Source organism: Rhinatrema bivittatum, chromosome 1, assembly GCF_901001135.1.
Source record: "Rhinatrema bivittatum chromosome 1, aRhiBiv1.1, whole genome shotgun sequence".
NCBI lineage: Eukaryota > Metazoa > Chordata > Amphibia > Gymnophiona > Rhinatrematidae > Rhinatrema > Rhinatrema bivittatum.
In genome coordinates this window covers 709,588,645-709,601,489 of record NC_042615.1, presented here as the reverse complement: position 1 = coordinate 709,601,489, position 12,845 = coordinate 709,588,645, and the positions used below count along the sequence as shown (strand labels likewise).

General features: G+C 43.8%; 1 long non-coding RNA gene across 2 annotated transcripts in view; it reads left to right on the top strand.

The window, feature by feature from the left end:
* Window positions 1–4,003, top strand: part of LOC115082064 — a 99,766-nt gene extending 95,763 nt beyond the window's left edge. For both annotated transcript variants that reach the window (XR_003854066.1, XR_003854064.1), the window contains exons 2-6: window positions 827–963; window positions 1,545–1,734; window positions 3,124–3,179; window positions 3,588–3,668; window positions 3,903–4,003. This is a non-coding gene — a long non-coding RNA (uncharacterized LOC115082064). The remainder of the gene's footprint in view (window positions 1–826; window positions 964–1,544; window positions 1,735–3,123; window positions 3,180–3,587; window positions 3,669–3,902) is intronic.
* Window positions 4,004–12,845: the final 8,842 nt, after the last annotated feature.

Here is a 12,845-nt window from a genome sequence, read left to right as displayed (position 1 = left end):
GGGAGCGATCTCCTGCCGTGAATCGTTTTCCGTACGGAAAATGGCGCCGGCAGGAGATCGACTGCAGGAGGTCGTTCGATATTTTCAATCGTCCGAAGCCCGATTCACATCCCTACTATGCAACTTACGATATTCACAGTTTGACAAATGTGTTTTTTTGTAAACTGGTAATGTCACCTCCTAATCTTTGTATGTTGGTTAACACCTTTTCCCTCTTTATAGGTGCCCCTAAACCCATCACATTCCACATAGGAAACTTAAGTTACAGCCCAATGAGTAAAGAAATCACCAAAGTTATCATATAAATTCTTGGGAAACCCACCTGTCTCACTACAAGCAGCAGGTTCTCCAAATTCATATCCCAAATGTACTGAAATGTAGAGGCATTATACAGTCACAGTTTATGCTAGAACAAGAGACAAGTTACCCCCCCTCAATTCCCTCATCATCCTCCACATCCCCCAACTGCTCCCCAATCCCCCTTCCTTCACCCCATAATGCTTCCCACGGGATATTTTATAGCTCTTATAAGAGCCCTGATGTCACCAATGCATTCAGGTGTCACCCCCTCCTCCATCATGCTGGTCCCGCAAAAGATAAAACAATGTAGAAAACAGCCATCAACAACATTATATACTGTAGAACCATACAAAATGAACAACAGTAACCATGAAAGTTACTATGTATTGCCCCATCTCTTAATCCTGCAAACCGAAAGAGCACTGGTTCTCATTTAACCATCAGCCATGGAAGATTCCCAAATGTTCCCCAAAATTGTTTCTGCCTCAGTGGTGAGTCACCCTGCAAAACTTTGTTGTTTTCACAGACTCGCAGCCGTGCTGGAAACAATAAGGAAAACCGGACATTTTTGTGAACCGACTCTGAGCAAGCTGGTGAAAAAGCCTTATGACATGAAACCTCATTGGCTGAAAAATTCTGGAATAGTAGCACTTTGCCATTCTGGTACGTGAGATCCCTTTTTCTACGATAAGCTTGTAAGATTTGGAATTTATTGGTATAATTCAGAAACCTAACAATAACAATTGTCAGTGTGCTCCAGTGTGGCTACTTCAGCCCTGTGTGGTACATGCATTCCATAATGACTTTCTCCTCCAGCTCTTCAGCTGCAACTGTTTTCAGCAACCACTTCTCCAACACCATAGCCAGTTCTGAGTCTGGGATCTCCTTTGGTAAGCCCATGAATTGCAGATTGTTTCTCCTTGAGAGTTCTCAAGGTCATCAAATTTCTTGGCCTTCTGAGCCACTAATTTACACGCCTTCAGCAACTGTGTCACAATAGCCATACTGCCATCTTCAGAGGTAGAAATTCTGTTCTCAAGTTCAGTGACCCATTGGCCCACATCTTGAAGGGAGGATTTCAGCTCTGCAAAGTTTTCATCAGTTTTGTTAAAATGGCTATCTAAAGCTGAGACGACTGCTGCAGTGAGCTCAGTTTTCAGATTTTCTGATGGCTCTCTGTCTTCTTCCTCGCTGCCATCAGCCATCTTGTCCTTGGTTGGCTTAACTTTTTCTTTCTCCTTCAGCTTACTAAGTTGTGTCACCATCAGTGGCAGTGGCTGTGCACCATAACTTTGTCCATATACTCCCAAGAATCCATAAGTAAATCAGTGACTTGAAAAATGAGTTAAAAGGAGGGATGGCACCCGGAGCACCGTCTCAAGTCACCCTCCTGTGCTTACTGCAACAAGTGACCGCTGCAGAAACAAGTTTTAGGTAAGCCAAAGATTCTCTCATTGACAGCCCTGATCTTCCAGTGTGCCTTGTTGTAGCAACACTTGGCTGCAGTTCCTGAGGTAGCTATGGGGATCATGAGCCAGGTTTGAGTGGATAGCCTCTATCACCTGTAGGGGAGAAGTCACAGAAAAGCTGGGTTAGATATACCTTTTGGGTTTGAGAGTGGGACAGTTCACAGGACTAGTTTTGAGCAGGCTTGCAGTACCAACACTCAGTCAAGCTAATTATAAGGGATACAACAGGAAGCAGTGAAACTGGTGTACGGTAGCAGTGTTAGGTGCCTTCCTACTTAGAAGTCATCCTTCATTAAAATGTCCTTTCTTGAAGCGGTCATGAATTCTTGATTGCAAGAAAATGTAGTCAACACGAGTGGATCCTGGAAACCAGGGCATGACATTCATGATGATGCCTTTGGCATCACAGACCACTTACATATTGAGGGAGAGGAAGCCCTTGCAAATGCAGTAGGCAGCCTTGTCTCTCCCTGCTGCTCTTATGGGGATGTGAGTGCCATGACCATCCTGCAGACTCAAAAATAACCTCAAAATAGATTCAACTTTTGGAAAGGATAGCTGAATTTTATCTCTGTAGATAACTTGATACAACTTAAGAAAGTTCATGCTGCCTTTATCTGGATAAACTCTCTTCGCATAAGTATGGAATAGCCTCAACTCTCCAACAAGGCTTAGATCAATATCTTCAGGATAAGTGCTCATCATTAATAATACACCCTCATTTAGCTGCTCTTCTAAAGCTTTTAAATTAATTAAACAAGAAAAAGAATTAGTGATGCCCTCATATACTACCGCTCATGTGCTCAAACTAGCCCTTCAGCTGATCAATAATGGGATAGAAAGTTTCTGTTTGAAACTTGTCTTTTGTTGTGAGTAGCTCATCAGTGTCAGGTACATTGCTATCATCAGTGACATGTCAGCCCACCCATGTTGTATCTGACACCCCCCTAAACCTGCATACATGCGCCTACCTCCCTGTTCAACTTCCTGTGTCCCCCGTTCCATAACTTACAGTCACCCCATTTCTAGCGTGGTATAATATCAGACCATACCAAGCAGCTATGCCTGAATAAGGTAAATAATACCTTAAAGTCCTCCCAAATAGCTTTCAGCAACTGCCTGCAAAACAATCTCCCGAGATCATTACCGCTCAAGTGGATAATAATAACATGCGGCTGTGCATACGACACTCTTAGACCCCGCAACAAGGGTAAAAGCTGTTCCCATACCATGCCACGATGGCCGTGGATTGTGCCAAAATAAAATACTGAAGTGGTTTTTAAAATGAGCTTTATATGTAGATGCTGTACTCTGTTTTTATAATTAACTTTTATATCTTAACATTTACATATAGGTGCAATACCATACTATCCTATGAATGTAAAGCATACCACTATGAATAAATGCAAGGTTAGTAATATTAAGTTTTTAATTAATGGCTGAACAACACAATCTGGAAGCAGTACATATTACATACATAATAAATAAGACACATATAAATAATGATTTCTGATGGAAGGGTTTTTATCACAATTAATTTTTTTAAAGTATTGATGCGATAACAATTGTGTACCATTTTGAGCTGTTATAGAATTTTTTAAACTTGATTTTTCCTCTTTAATCGTATGTTATACACACTGAATTTATCTTTTTAATTAATTGACATAGATTATTTCTCCATCGTTAATGTTTCACAATATTAAAAGATAAATGAATAGTGTAGATTTATACCTCTTATAGTAAGACACACTTCTTAAATTAATGTAACAATATGATACATGATATTTTAATTATATGTTTTCTTTATTTCACAAACAGTATTAATTTGTCTAACAAGATATCACACAGAACTATTATTGGAGTTTCCTTGGTTTTTCATCTTGATTCCATCCTAATGAGGTAATAATAATAAATATATATATATATTTTTTTCCTTTTGCCACCCCCCTTTTCTTCTGATTTTACACTTAAGAGAGTGTCTATTTTTATATGTTTTACATATATGGGTACTGATGGTTTTATGGTTTTATATGTTATGTTAATTCATTTTTTATATATTTTATTTTTTGAGTATAATATTTAAAGTGTATTTATTTAGTACATACTTATATATTTTATGTTGTTAATTCACAGCCCCTGATGCAGCCCAATGTAAGGGCGAAACTTGGCCTGAGTCGGGCAAGGGTTCTCAGTCTTGGAAATTGTATCTCAATAAAGTATTCCCTTCATTATTATAACTGATCTCATCTTATTGTTTTGGTGTCCCCGATACAGACTGTCCTTCACCCGTTGGGCACTCCTGGAACACAGATTAACAAAATTGTTAATTACTATCTGACCTCACATACTAATTAACTGTGGAGACTTCCTCCTGCCTATTCTCTGTATTATCTCCATATTTAAGCCCACTTTCATGGTGCTAGTCGCTGCACCAATCCTGAATGTGTGAGTTCTGAACTACCACCCTCCTAAACACAGCCTTAAACTGGTAGTGAGTATGTATTAAAAAATGAAGCCCCCCCAGGAGGTCTGTCTGCTAAATATATATCCAAATTACACATTGGGCAAGTGTCTTGGGATGGAACCTGCCTCAAACATAAAGATGCCCCTCTTCCCTCTTGGTCAGTCTTTGCACGATGTATTATTATAAACACTGTTCCTACCCTGATCTGAACATTCCTCATCAAAATGTCATTATGGCCGTTATTGGTTTTGGATGTGGCCACTAGCTCACTCATCCACATCACTCTGAAAAAGGCAAAAGAGAAAGCCGCCTTAAAAAGGAAGATTTCGAAATCAGAGCTGTACACCCAGTGAGGGCATCCCACAAGCATATTAGTAAGTCGTGCATGATAGGCTTTCTAAGATCCTTCCTCTTACCCGCCCTCTGACCCCACCCTACTAAGAACATAAGAAAATGCCATACTGGGTCAAACCAAGGGTCCATCAAGCCCAGCATCCTGTTTCCAACAGTGGCCAATCCAGGCCATAAGAACCCGGCAAGTACCCAAAAACTAAGTCTATTCCATGTTACCATTGCTAAAGTCAGTGGCTATTCTCTAAGTGAACTTAATAGCAGGTAATGGACTTCTCCTCCAAGAACTTATCCAATCCTTTTTTAAACACAGCTATACTAACTGCACTGACCACATCCTCTGGTAACAAATTCCAGAGTTTAATTGTGCGTTGAGTAAAAAAGAACTTTCTCCGATTAGTTTTAAATGTGCCCCATGCTAACTTCATGGAGTGCCCCCTAGTCTTTCTACTATCCGAAAGAGTAAATAACCGATTCACATCTACCCGTTCTAGACCTCTCATGACTAACATCTTCTTTACCATAAAATCCCCGGTTGGGTCCCCCCATCCCTGGGCCTTGGAGAAGAAGGAAAATCCGGCAAGGTGACTCACAACGGTCCCCCTAGACAATCCTACCTCCTTAGCCTTAGCAACATATTGAATCAACAGACTTGGTGACACCGGCCCGTGGGCCCATACATGCTTTTCCAAAAATGCTCACACATCATATCATGAGAATAAGCAGTCCAAGTAGCTGGGGCCAGTGCTCCATGCAACAGCTCGCTGGGGTTCACATCCCAATGCTCCATAGGGACTCCGGGAACTTTGTAGTCTCTGCATCTGCGTTCAGAACCTGCATGCGAAATGAATCCATTTAGCACGCGAGCGCACATCAGCTACCTCGTTGCTCATGCTGAGTACATGCTGGGCCCTAATGGTCATGTTAAAATGCAAACACCACAAAACTATTTGCCTATATAACTCCACTACCGTGGGGCATTTTGCCAAGTGCCTATTAATAACCTCGACCACCACCTGGTTATCACACCAAAAGATAATTTGTTTGTTGGCCAGCGTAACCCCCACACTATCAGCTCCAGCTGGAGAATAACTCCACCTCCAGGAATGTTATATTCCTCTTCAGACCTGTGCCCCTCCAAGCTGCCAGCTAAGGTTTGGTGCACCATGACCTCTGACAATATACTCCGAATCCCCAACCACTTGATGCATCCAAGTAAATGTCTAAGTCACGGTAAGACAGAGGAGGATCCTGCCACAATGATACTCCATTAAATTCACTCAGAAAATTGACCCATATTTATTTATTTATTTATTTAGCATTTTTCTATACCGAACTTCATGGTTAAATACCATATCAGATCGGTTTACATCGAACGGGGGATAGAGAAAACTTGTAACAGAAATGGAACAGTACAAAATAATCAGAAGAGAGCAGTAAGTTACATTAAACAAGGACTATAAACTTGGAGGCTTTACAGCTTAGAAGTAAGAGGTAGGGGTGTGCATTCGGATTGACCGCATTAGTAAAACGCAACTCATATTTTTTTTTTACTTAAAAAATTGATTCGACATAAACGATCGGATTTCCCACATATCGAACATAGATATGTTCGATATGTGGGAAATCGCGATTGTTGAGCCAAAATAAAAATATAAACCCCCTCACCCTCCTTAATCCCCCCCCCCCGACTTACCACAACTCCCTGGTGATGGAGCGAGGAGTGAGGACGCCATTTCTGCAATCCTTGGCGAGAAGCATGTGACGTCGGCGGCACGTCGAGTGACGCCGGCGTCACGTGATTCCCGGCTCGTTCGCGCCGGACGGCTCGTTCGGCCCAAAAAGAACTTTTGGCCAGCTTGGGGGGGTCAGGAGGCCCCCCCAAGCTGGCCAAAAGTTCTTTTTGGGCCGAACGAGCCGTCCGGCGCGAACGAGCCGGGAATCACGTGGCGCCGCGTCACTCAGACGCGACGTCACGTGATTCCCGGCAAGTTCGCGCCGGACGGCTCGTTCGGCCCAAAAAGAACTTTTGGCCAGCTTGAGGGGGTCAGGAGGCCCCCCCCAAGCTGGCCAAAAGTTCTTTTTGGGCCGAACGAGCCGTCCGGCGCGAACTTGCCGGGAATCACGTGACGTCGGCGTCACGTGATTCCCGGCTCGTTCGCGCCGGACGGCTCGTTCGGCCCAAAAAGAACTTTTGGCCAGCTTGAGGGGGTCAGGAGGCCCCCCCAAGCTGGCCAAAAGTTCTTTTTGGGCCGAACGAGCCGTCCGGCGCGAACTTGCTGGGAATCACGTGACGCCGCGTCTGAGTGACGCGGCGCCACGTGATTCCCGGCAAGTTCGCACCGGACGGCTCGTTCGGCCCAAAAAGAACTTTTGGCCAGCTTGAGGGGGTCAGGAGGCCCCCCCAAGCTGGCCAAAAGTTCTTTTTGGGCCGAACGAGCCGTCCGGCGCGAACGAGCCGGGAATCACGTGACGCCGCGTCACTCGACGTGCCACCGACGTCACATGCTTCTCGCCAAGGATTGCAGAAATGACGTCCTCACTCCTCGCTCCATCACCAGGGAGTTGTGGTAAGTCTGGGGGGGGGATTAAGGAGGGTGAGGGGGTTTAAATTTTTTTTTTGCACATATGTACATATACCCAACTCATTGGATTTTTTTTATGTCCATATTGGCCGCAAGTGGGACCCCCTTTCGGACATAAAAAATATGAACATAAAATTTTGCTCTGCACATCCCTAGTAAGAGGAATAAAAGGCCCAAGAAGGGCAATAACTTAAACACAAAGGGGTAGATTTTAAAAGAAGCGCGATCAGCCTACTTTTGCTTGCGCATCAGACTCAAGCAAAAGTACGCTGGATTTTAGTAGATACGCGCGGAGCCGCGCGTATCCACTAAAATCCTGGATCGGCGCGCGCAAGGCTATCGATTTTGTATAGCCTGCGCGCGCCGAGCCGCGCTGCCTCCCCCCGTTCCCTCCAAGGCCGCTCCGAAATCGGAGCGGCCTCGGAGGGAACTTTCCTTTGCCCTCCCCTCACCTTACCCTCCCTTCCCCTACCTAACCCACCCACCCGGCCCTGTCTACACCCCCCCTTACCTTTGTCGGGGGATTTACGCCTCCCGGAGGGAGACGTAAATCCCCGCGCGCCAGCGGGCCTGCTGCGCGCCGGGCCGCGACCTGGGGGCGGGTACGGAGGGCGCGGCCACGCCCCCGGGCCGTAGCCACGCCCCGTACCCGCCCCCAAAACGCTGCCGACACGCCCCCGCAACGCCGCGCGCTCCAGCCCCGCCCCCCGACACGCCCCCCTCCGAGAACCCCGGGACGTACGCGAGTCCCGGGGCTCTGCGCGCGCCGGGAGGCCTATGTAAAATAGGCTTCCCGGCGCGCAGGGCCCTGCTCGCGTAAATCCGCCCGGTTTTGGGCGGATTTACGCGAGCAGGGCTCTGAAAATCCGCCCCAAAAGTTGTAATGGATTCAGATTAAACAGGAAACAATATTATCTGAGGAGTTAGGATAATCATAATAATAGGCAACAAAATAGTAGCATGGTTCCGTAGCTCGTGAATAGGTTGTTTGTCTATTGTGAGTCTGAAGGATCCGAGAAGGCTTGTTGGAACAGCCAAGTCTTAAGTTTTTTTTTGAATGTTAGTAGGCATGGTTCTAGCCTGAGGTCTGCGGGGAGGCTATTCCAGATATTTGGACCTGCAAAAGAAAAAGCTCGGACCCTAGTCGAGACGAGGCGAATAGCTTTGGTTGGAGGGGATTGTAGCGTTCCTTTATGGATTTCTCTAATTGGTCTGATGGAAGTATGGAGTTTGAGAGGGAATTCAAGGTCAAGATGAAAATAGTTATGGATGGACTTATGTATCAGGGTGAGAGATTTGTGAAGGATTCTGTGGTAGATTGGTAACCAGTGTAGGTTTTGGAGAGTGGGAGTAATATGTTCTCTTCGGTTGGTGTTGGTTAAAATTCTGGCCGCAGCATTTTGAATCATTTGAAGTGGTTTGATGGATGAGTTGGGAAGGCCAGTGAGAAGAGCACTGCAGTAATCTATTTTTGCAAATATTAAGGATTGGAGAACAGTCCTAAAGTCGTGTAAATAAAGGAGGGGTTTGAGTCTTTTCAACACCTGTAGTCTGTGGAAGCAATCTTTGGTAGTCTTATTGATCATGGTCTTTAAGTTAAGGCGGTTGTCAAGGATTACTCCCAGATCTCTTACTTGAGTGAGGGTGAGATGATAACTGTGGTGTGTTTGTGGAGGGTGGTTGTCTGGGTTGGAGGAGATAAATAGTAGTTCAGTCTTAGCGGAGTTGAGGACCAGATTTAGGTTGTTGAGGAGATTGTTGATAGATTGAAGATAATTTTTCCAAAGCGAGAGAGTTTTGGTGATGGATTCTGTTATGGGAATCAGAATCTGAACATCGTCAGCGTAGATGTAATGAATGAGGTTGAGACTTGTTAACAGATGGCAAAGGGGAAGGAGGTAGATATTGAAAAGGGTGGGAGAAAGGGAGGATCCTTGGGGGATGCCAAGAGAAGAATTTGTCAATGGCGATTCTTTGTTATTGATCCTGACCCTGAAGTTTCTGTTATCAAGGAAGGACTTGAACCAGCTGTAGACTAATCCGGTTATGCCAATGTCTGACAAGCGATCTAGGAGGATGGAGTGGTTGACCGTGTCGAAGGCTGCTGAGATGTCTAGAAGGATTAGAAGAAATGAGTGTCCTTTGTCCAGTCCCATAATAATATGGTCTGTTAGTGAGATGAGCAGGGTTTCTGTGATGCGTGATTTGCGGAAACCATATTGGGAAGAGGAAAGGATATTGTTTTCTTCTAAGTAATCTGATAACTGGGAGTTAACTACTTTCTCTGTAATTTTGGCTAGGAAAGGAAGATTAGAGATTGGACGAAAATTAGCTAGAATGCTAGAGTCTAGATTGTGTTTTTTCAAGAGGGGTTTAAGGGAAGCATTTTTTAGACTATCTGGGTACAGACCTTGTGTTAGGCAGCAATTTATGATGTTGGTCAGAGGTCCTGCGATTGAGTCTGGGATGAGTAGCAGTAATTTGGAGGGAATGTTGTCTGTTGGGTGGCTGGATGGACAAATCCTTATTGATGTCAGCAGACACATGGATAAAATGATATGGCCTGCTAATACCCGCGGAGGCCTGGGACAGCCTTCTGAGAAATACCCATAGAGATCACCCAAAATGTGAAGTTTAAACTACTGACCAAGGACCTTATGCTGGCCAAGGTCAACTTCCTTACCACTAAGCTGAAGAATGTGATTCAACTTGCACAGCTTGTCCAAAGGCAGCCTGGACACCATTTCCTCCGAATCAAGCTCAATATCCAAAAAGGACAGTACCATGTGCGGACCCTCGATCTTGTCCCCAGCCAGTAGCATGCCAAACTCGGCGGCCATTTCCTGGAATTCGGTCAAAAAAATCATCAAGGTAGTGTATGACATTTGGAACGCTGACTCGCTGCTCCACCACCCAATGTAAAAAGGTACTAAATAACTCAAAGGAAGCACAAGACACAGCACAACCCATCACCATGCACTTGTCATAAAAGTAATGTCCCTTGATCTGGAAACCCAATAAAGGGAAGCTTCTCGGGTGGACCGGGAGCAGCCTAAAAGCCAATTTAATGTCAGCCTTTGTCATCAGAGCATCCTTTCCGCAACTCCTTAACAATGCATATTGCATGGATCATTCGTCCTGCAGCAAATGATCGATGGTTGGCCCCTGTGACATTGTGAGGGCAAAAGTAGCGCCGGCACCATTTTGAATACTGGCAATATGGCCCGAGTGCAGGAGGTCACTTCCAGACCCCTGTTGGACTTTTGGCAAGTCTTGTGGGGGTCAGGAGGCCCCCCCAAGCTGGCCAAAAATCCTGGGGGTCCAGCGGGGGTCCGGGAGCGATGTCCTGCACTCAGGCCGTATTGCCAATATTCAAAATGGCGCCGGTGCTACCTTTGCCCTGTCACATGGTAAGGGCAAAGGGCCATCGGCGCCATTTTATTTTAGCGCAGCCGATGGCCTGGGAACGGGAGATCGCTCCCCGCAGCCCCCCTGGACCACCAGGTATGTGTAAAAAGTTTTTTTTGGGGGGGGGGTCGGGAGAGTGGGGGAGGCTAAGGGGGTAATTTTAAAGGGTCGGTGTGGGTTTTTTTTATCGGGCCATCGGCACCATTTATATTAGTGGCAGCCAAAATGGCACCGATGGCCCGAGAGCAGGAGATCACGCCGGGACCCCCCACTGGACCACCAGGTAATTTAAAACATTTTTGGGGGGGGGGTTCGGGAGGGTGGGGGATTTGTTTTAAAGGGTCGGGTGAGTTTAGGGGTTGTTTTGGTGAGCCGGTTTTCCCACCCTCCCCCCCTCCCCCGATTTACGATTTTTCACAATAAATCGGGGGAATTTCTATTGTATTGCGACTCTAACGATTTTTGACGATTTAAAAAATATCTGACGATTTTTTTAAATAGTCAAAAAACTATTCACATCCGTACGTGTAAGTACTTACCTCCAGTACTCTTGCTACCTCCTGATCTGCTCTTCTAGTTGTGAATCAACTGTTAATCCGCACTGTCTGATTTAATATGTCAGTGAGGCATTTCTAAGATCTGTAGAGTTTTCATAATTTCAAATTGCCACTGGGTTTCGCCAGTTACTAAACCTATCACTGGACAGTGCTGTGGTGGATTTGGTAGAAAAGAGTTTACATACAAAACAATAAAGACAGTTTACAAGTGGAGAGTAAACTAGTCATTCTAGGTTGTGTTTCTCACCATTAGCTTTTGTAGAGTAAAACAAGCCACTTGAGCAATATCTAACTCATTTGTTAAATAATCAATTTGACTTCTCAAATGGAGTGTCAGCATGCCAACAGTTGGAAGAACCTTTCTGGACCTAGTATGCAATATTTTCATTGCTTAAAATGTTCCACATAGCAACATCAGGCAGCATGTTAGTGCTTTCCTGACTCGCGTTTACACTGACCACAAAACCAGTATTCTCTTTCTGATGATCATGCTCAGTCTGCTTATCGCTAATAATCATTATCTCATGATCATCTACTACATCATTGTCATTTGTACTAGAAGAGGTCTCATTACTGAAATGCTCTGTTGCTGATAGACTCTCTTGAACTCTGTCATCCTTTATTGTATGACGAAGATAACTGTTGAGTTTCAGTAACAGCTTCAGCTAAGTCTGAAATAGTAGCTTATTTTTTCTTTTCTGATAGCTGCTTTCAAAACTTCTCTTTATTTGGGGTCAATTTCCTCACAAAGAACAAACCGGTCATCAGATCATGATAAAACAAATTAATGTGAAGTTAATATATAATATATAACTGACCTTTAACATTCATAAACAGAAATTAGCAAATAGTAGGCCTATAATTTAACTTTGTAGTGAATGGGGGCCTCAGTCAAGAGAGAAGTGTTGAATATCATACTGTCGCTTCAATATGACTTCAATATTTTAAGTCTGAATTATAAATACAGACAAGATAGTGTCGATAGATGTTGGAGTTTAGTAGGAAGCAGATACATTTGCTTATATAAATAAGTTTTAGCAATGTTTGTTGGTAACAAAGCTGCATAAACTACAGCTTACAAAGCAAAGAATGAATAAATCATTACACTCTTAAGAAAATAATTTTTGAATGGTCTTTTGGATGTAATACAAAATATTAACTTGCTTAAAAATATTTTCTTGCTGACTGCCTATGAGTTCCTGGGCATCATGAGGCCCTTAGCCATGGCTTGATTGGCTTATGCGTAAATCCTGCACTGACTCTAATTTTAATGAGAATCACTATATTATATTTATATTTTTAAAATGTTTGTCATGTCTTTGAAGATTGTTTACACTTTGAATGTTTTATTGTTATCTGCGCTGGACAGTTTTTATTAGAAGAGGCAGAATATAAGATGTAAAATAAATAAATGTGTTAGCATACACATAAAAAGACTAAGTGGCGCCATGCTAAGAAAGTTATACATGAACTTTAGTGAATCTATCCCAGTGTGCTTTATTTATTGTAATAGTTTAGAGTTGTCTGAACTTTGTTATATATCTAGTTTGCTGTTTTATATTTGATGTGCACTATCTTGGGGCTTATTTATTACTTATAGGCAATATGCAAATCTTTAAAATAAATAATGATTTTTAATTGGCTTTATATTCTGTAACTGCAATTAACCATCACTACTTTGCCTCAAGCCTACTGTCTGACCCTTGAAGTA